Here is a 7748-nt window from a genome sequence, read left to right as displayed (position 1 = left end):
TAAAGGGTTAGTGTAGTAAGCTATTACGTAGACAGAACAATGGCTGCGGATGACAGTCACCCTATCATTCCAGTATTGACTTTGTTACAGCTGAATTAGAACGTGGCTTGGAAGAAGGCTGACAGAAACTAAGAAAAAACTCCACAAAAATGGAGGTAAGGAGGAGGAAGAAATTGAGGAGAGAAAACTCCTATAGATAGGAAGCTGCTGCAAGAACTTTAACAAGTTAGGGACTTTTCCAGGGATGTGAAAGTCATTTGAGATGAGTTCTCACTCCCAGAGACCTCATTCTAATCTCTCCTTATGTTCTCATCTATTACCTACATAAGAAAGGACTCAGATATGAGGAGTACAGCATTTTGTATCTTTCATTAGACCAAATTATTTGTGTTGTTTTTTTTTTTTCATGAAAAATTCTCTCTCCATGGCCAGAAAAACATGCTGAAATCTCTAGGAAGTGGGAGTACTTTGTAGGACAGCTGCCTGCAGGCATGAGTATACAAGGAGAGCCTGACAGTTTTTATTTCTAGAAAGATCCTTCTAGCGACTGTTGTCATTGCTGTTCTCTTCTCTTTGACAGCAAGGGTAAATGTGACTATAGCTCTGACTCCTGGGCACAGAGCAGTCTGCCTGCATCCCCACACTCCAGTGGCTTCATGCCATTAACCTAATTGTACCAGACACTGGAACCAGTGAAGCCTTTAACTTATATCTCTGGTAAAACTACATTAAACTTTGTAAAACTGAGCAATCCAAAAAAGTTTTCTGCAGGCACCTTTATTAGTAATTACATTAAGGAACAGATTGTGAATCTACTGAATTTGGTGGAGGTCTAGGCAGTAGCTGGCTTATAAATAGAAAAAAAAATTTAAGCAATTTAGCGCATCAAATGAATGTTCCTATGACTGTTATAACTATAGATTAAAATAAATCTGAAATTAATTATGAATTCAAATTATAGTAATCAGACTTGTATTTTCACCTCTACTCATACACCAGCTTCCACTCTATCTATGTGCATTCTCCACTTGCAAAATCTGAGGCATCTGCAAGTCACAGAAAACTGAAAATTATCGGTATGAAGAAAAGGTGCTATTTATAGAAGCTCACTACATATTTATTATTTACATTTTTCCATTCAATAAACACAATTCCTGCCACAAAAGGCAGTGATGAAATACAGTGCCTCTATCCTTCATTTGTTACTGATACCATTATCATGAGACTTTTGCTTCTTTCCTCCAATGGTTTTTGTAGTAAATGGCACTTCTTAAAGAGACACTGGCCACCTGAAGAGCATTTTAACTCTGGTTGCATTTTACTCTGGTCACTCATTTTAATTATGGTTTCAGAAATTAATTCAAAGTGTTTTCTGATAGTGTAGCTACTCGCAGTTCCTATCAGTTGGTGCTTTGAGTTCTTTTCTTTTTTTTCCAATTCAGCTATGACTTCTTCCTTTTCTTTTTCCCATATAGAATATGTATACAAGCTGAATATTATTAGTTCAGGGTCTCATCCTGGCTCTACTGGCTCTGTGCTTTTTAGCAGTTTTAGCTTGTTTCAACTAGTGCTCCACTAAACAGTGCCCATCATAAGCTGGGCAAGAGCACAATCTTTCCAGCTGGCATTAAAGGCAAAGCCAGATATTCTGAGGTAAAAAGAGAACTTAGTTTGGTAGATGTAATTCATGTTACCCGTGAGTTGCCCTCAGAGCCAAAGGTCTGACCTTTCATTATTTGATGTACCTGCACAAATTTAGCCTCATATGCCACTGGTGGCCATGCATACCACCTGATCTAAACTGTTCTGCAGTTTAGCACCATTACAGGGGTAACATTTCTGGTACTGTGTGTGAGAACAACCACAGAGATAAACAGCAAGATTACATCACATATTTGCAATTTTATTAAAAAAAAAAATTGTAAAGCAAAAACCAAGAAGCTATCTATAGGCTTATAAAAGTAAGGGCTAACAATGCATGAGAATCAAACATTCTTTTCACAAACAGTCTTCTGACTCTCAGAGCAAATTTCTATAAATTGTTTTCTGCTTGATTTGTCTCAGTGTTGAAATGAACTTAGTGTTTTATAAAACAGTAAATTTATCAGCATCTGACTTGGCACTAGGAAGTAGAAATATTTCCCATTGATCTCATTGATGTTGGATGTTAGCCATGAGTTTTCTTCAAAAGCAAATTCTGAGTTCATAATTGTGAGTATTCAGAAGTTCATATCCCATTACTGAGAGATACTTCCTCAGTCAGAGGATGATCCCAGGAGAGCCATACATACTAAACACCTTGAATCCTGGATATAAAAATTCACATTGCGTTGTTCAGAAATAAGATACAGAAAATATTCATTCATAAGAAACATTTGATGAGTCATTTCTTAAAGCAACAATTGAAAACTCACTCTTCATTCATGTGGTGCTTGCAACCAGAAATGTTGTGGGAAACTCAGAGTACGTAGCCCCTGTTTATTTTGTGTCCTGGGACCTCAGTGCTGCACTGGGGAGTTCAGTGCAAGCCCAGCAATGTACCACCGGTGTCTACCTCCTGTGCTGAGACTGGTAGGAAGCAGTGACTTCATTCTCTTCCCTTTGTTTATCCAATCAGGTTTCATATCACTAGCAAAGATACAACTGTAGCAATCTCTACAGTTATATCTAATAATACCACCACAGCGGAGAGGTTTATACAGTTTTATACCTTTCATGTACGAATCAATGAGCTACAGAAATGCCTGAGCCCAGCGAATTGTTATCTCAGTATGTGACTTAGCGTGGGTAAAAAGCCAGCTCGCTAAGAAGCTCTCGTGTCCAACTGTACGGTCGGGAATTTAACGCAGTAACTCTGGAGGTCAAGGCTTCCATCTAGTGGTAAAATTAGAAGGTGCAAAAGGAGCAGATCCCGCGAATGATGATGGCTGAGATCCCTGTTAGCATCCTCCTTCTTGTTCCAAACCATAGCTGACTGAGGAGAAGAGAAAGACAATGAAAAAAAGTCAGGAAACCCCCGAAATCTCCCAGGCTTGGGACAAAAAGTTTAATTTAGGCAAGAATGGAACACAGTTTTTCGGAGTGGGTGCTATCTCTTACTTAAAGCCAGGCAGAACATTCTGCAGATGTTCTGGTAGTAGTCTGAGTACTGCATGAGCTGTGAGCCTGACACACAGCCTCAGGCATGGCAGAAAACAAAGCCTGGCCTCTGCACAGTAACCTACATTTTCAGACTTCATTTTTCAGGAAAAAAAAAAAAAAGCGTCTGTCACATAGAGTGAGGAGAACAACATTTTGCAGGTTATGAGCATCCTGCCTAGCCCCTCACCATCTTTTTTCTCTCACATGGTTTAGAGGGGCTCATAATCACTTCTGCAAGGATATGCCAATGCAAGAGAACAAACAGAGCACTTCTTGGAAGATATAATGACATTATAGGCTCCACAACAATAGTAAATTCTGTATAGAAAGAGGTCTGTGACCTTGTGAAGCTTGTTTTTGCAAAATTAGCCTACCTTTCCCCCCCCACCCCCGACACCACCTCAAGCCCCTCAAAAAAAACCCCTTCAGCCACCACAGAACAATTCTTATTGTCCAGAGGTACACATCCAGACACACTGTGGAGAAATCTAAGTGCATATTTCACAAGCACATCAATAACCATAACTATATTCACTATACAAAAAATGAAGAACAGTGACACTTGAGTGATAAAAGATAGTGTTCTGCATACTGTTGAAGTCAATAAGGTGAACTGAAGTGAATTAAATTGAAATAGCAGCTCAGTGTCTGCTGCCTCATGTTTTCAGACAATTGGATTTCATTTTATGCAGGGAGAATTATAGTTCATTTCCACTGTAGCAAATTCTTCTGGATGTTCCTGTTGTATCTGCTTAGTTCCAGTGAAGGTGTTAAAGATCTTTCATGAAGTCTTTGCTGACTGTGTTTTGGCTCACAAATGCAGCGACCTTTGCTTGCTGCCAGCTCTGGCAGCTATTTGATCTGTTATTTTGGCCTGTGCATTTCTGTAACTACCACAGTTTCCTGGAGATGCATTTTCTGAATAATGGTTTCAGAAAAAAAAAAAAATCACAAAAGAAATGCTGGCTACCTCAGCCCTTTCCATTTTGATGGCCCCTTTCAGTTTGCCCTGATGCTCAGATTACAGGCATGTAAGGCTCAGCTGTTTCAGTTCACTGGAGTTCACATAAATATTTCCTTCTGTTTCAGTTAACCTAGTTTCACTCCCTCCGGCCTGACCTGGAGGTCTTGGAGGAAAACATAGTTAGCACCTCTGTATTTTGCCCACCTTGGGTCAAAGGCATGTTCTTCCTCATTTCAGGGTGCAGGTATAAATCCCTGTGTTCCTTTGAGCACAGCCCAAAAGGTTTGTGAATTTAAAAGAGTAGCTTAGCCTGGAAGGTATCATTTGGTTTTGCAGATTACTGGAAACACCTTGCTAAGCTGCAAACCCATTTCATCATACATGCCCCATTCTGATGGTGCATGGAGTGATAGCAGCAGCTGTTGGAGCAGACAGCTGGTGATGTACCCTCATAGTAGTGATGATATTGTAGGATTCAGTTCTTGTAGGGTACCATCACAGGTGTAGCTGTTACATGCTAAAAGGATCCTGGCTGGATCCTTTTATCCCTTAACATGACCAGAGTTCCTTCATTTTGCAGGTACTGAAGGAGATGTACTTACAGATATGTTCAAGAAACTTATAGGAAAGATAACAATCCCCTTTTATTAATTATGTTGTGGCAGCAGAGGCAGGGACAGGACAGAACCATTGCGCTTTTGGCTATATACAGATATATTTTTCCCTAGACACATTGGGATCCAAGCAGAAAAAAAGTTAACATGCTAAAAAACCACACCATTGGGAAGTGCTCTTCTCTGTCTTTCCATTCTCCTTAATGCTCATATGATACCTCAGTTGTACCGAGTCTCTCTTTGTAAGATACCCCAACCAAACTGCTCCTTCTTTGCTTCTCCACTTAAATTGGCCTTTGCCGTGCTTTATGGGGTTAGCAGAGCAGGAAGAAGACAAAAATTGAAAGTAGGGATCCAAGACTGCCTACAAAAAAGTCTGTAAGTATTGTGAATGGGCCTTGCCTGGAAATGACTGATATGGTCTGGCAACTCTGTAAATTATCAAAAGATCCAGACTGTCCCTTTTCATAAATCATCCTATAAATATCCTTTGTGGGAAGGATAATAGTATATTAGAATTTAATTGGAATGAGAAACAGATGATCCAGCTAAAGATCAAGACAGGCAGGTCATTTAAATGTTTGCCTTCTATAAACTAATTTGAAGAACTGCTGCTACAACATCCATTCCTCATTGAGCTATGATGAAGGAATCTTAGCTATTTATCACATTCACCTGCCAAAGACTTTATTAATGGGTGATGGATGTGACAGGCAACAAGCTAGACATCACAGTAATTCTTCAGCCATCTTGGGAACAAAAGGCTCAAGAGGCGAGACAATATCTAATTCAACAAAGACTAACAAAGCACTGAAAGGTCCTAACAGAGTTTCCACTAAAAATACATGAATTCTTCCAATGAAACAAGCAAGGTCAACAGGTTGTCCCTTGACCCCATGTGACAGAAGACAAGACAAAATTCCCTTGTCAAGCTTGTCCCTGAGATGGAGTTCCTAATGATAGCAGGGTTGTTTGAGGAAACAAAGGGAAAGAGGAGGCTAGATACAGCAGGGGATAAGTGTGGTAACCTCTCACCCTCTGAACATGCTGCCAGGCAACAGCTCTAGACATAGCTCTAAAGCAGGGGGTGTTTCACTACAGAGCATCTCATTGCTTTGTCACAGAATGTACGTAAAACTTTTACCAACAGTGATATCAGGATAAAAATTAAAAAAGAATAATAATTAAAAAAGAAAAGGAGAGATATCTCATTTGTGTAATCATTTCCTATGCATTTCTCTGTACATGAATGGCATTTCTTTATTTTCTCATGCCTGATAGGAATGCAGTCACTGCTTTTGTTGGTCCCAGTCCATGCTTATACTGCAACAAAACCTGTCCAATGAATGAATTTTTTCATGTGGTGAAAATTTATGGAGAATATGTGTCTTCTAAGTCAAATGGAAATACTTAGATTGAAATTTAGATTATATGGAAAGATGATGTTCCAGATTTGCAAAAAATCATATTCTTCCTCTGATAGGAGACTCAGTGTTCTGACTCAGCTGGTTTTACACATCAGTGTTGTCTGAGACTGCTCAAGCATGTACCCTTAAAAGACAAGATCAATGTTAAATCTGACATGGGCAACACAGAGAGATTTCATTGCATTTACATCTAAATCAGCTCAAACAATAATCTTTATCTTATTCTTGAGAAAAATATTCGTAGATATTTCAAAAACATGATATTAAAATTGGTCTCCTTTCCCATAATTTGAGAACTTCTTGAGAGAGGAAGAATATCAAGTAGCTGTTTGCAGTTTTGGGGAGGCCAAATTCTTCCAGTCTGTTACCTTCACGGGCTGAAAGAGAAGAAACAACCATTCTTGAGGATTCTTCTTTGCTTTAAAGCAAGCTCTGATTTTCTTCCATCTTCCCTTTTAGTCAGTGAAAGGTAGAAACCTGTGATATTGCACCTCTAATTCTGGATGTTTCTTGCCACCCTCCAAAAGGATTGACATTCAGCACCTAATGTAGGATTTGGGAATGTACCACCATATCATATTTTCAAGTATGTGATCTTTGAAACTTAAGGTGTCATGACAACTACCATATAAGGGTATAAAATCTTGGGATGCTATAATTTTTTTTTTTTTTTTTTTTTTTTTTTAGTACTGAGCTATGGCCTCCACATTCCTGCATTTGTTGATTTTCTCTTAAATATTTAAGAGATCATGTATATTTTTTGTCTGTGTGTTTTTGCATAACTTCAAGGGAATATATGAAATAGTAAGGGTCTAGGAGGCAAAGTGTTGATGCCTGCTGTGATAAATTGTTTGCTCTGTTTTCCTCTGTTTTGGACTCTTTCACTTAACTGTCTCCAAACAATCTACTTTTTGTGCAGCTATATAGACATAGCATAGTTCAGAAGAGACTGAAAACTGCTCTCTAGTTTCTGAATTATAAAGTAACACAAGTCTCAATAACTTTACTATCTACTCACACATCTCGTGTGGATTTTTTTTTCCTTTAAAAGCAAAGAAAGTGTTTTCCTTTTAATTTTTAAATATAATGAAATGTATTATCCTAAATTATATTATACAATAGCTTTATGATAGAGAAAGAATACCTTGTCATCTACAGTTTGTCAAAGGTTTTCTTCTCTGACATCAAAACCTTATTTTGTTTCAAGGATGATTTGACATTCCTCTGTATCTTGTCACGTGGGTGAAATGAAAGTATCAAGTAGACAGATTGTATGTATGTTGTCATGTTATTCTGGAGATTACAATGCATTTTGATGAATACATTACTGTTAAAAAAACTTAAATAAGTATATTAATCTACAAATTTGATTTCAAGGGGTTTTGTTCAACTGTAAATTTAGTTAAACAAAACACATACATTGGATTTTCTAACTTGATTTTCCTTTCCAGTCCTGATGGCTTAGGAGTTGACAGAATGCCAGGGCTAAGTAACAAAAGCAGTTTTGGGATTGATTGGGTGTTGGTCCATGGAATTTAGATCACTCTTCTAGCTACAAAGTAAACAGAAACGTTGAAAGCAGTAATGAGAGAAAAAAAAAAA

This window comes from Empidonax traillii, unplaced genomic scaffold, assembly GCF_003031625.1.
Source record: "Empidonax traillii isolate 1590-97213 ecotype Southwest subspecies unplaced genomic scaffold, ASM303162v1 scaffold232:size1090087, whole genome shotgun sequence".
NCBI lineage: Eukaryota > Metazoa > Chordata > Aves > Passeriformes > Tyrannidae > Empidonax > Empidonax traillii.
This window is presented reverse-complemented; position numbering follows the sequence as displayed.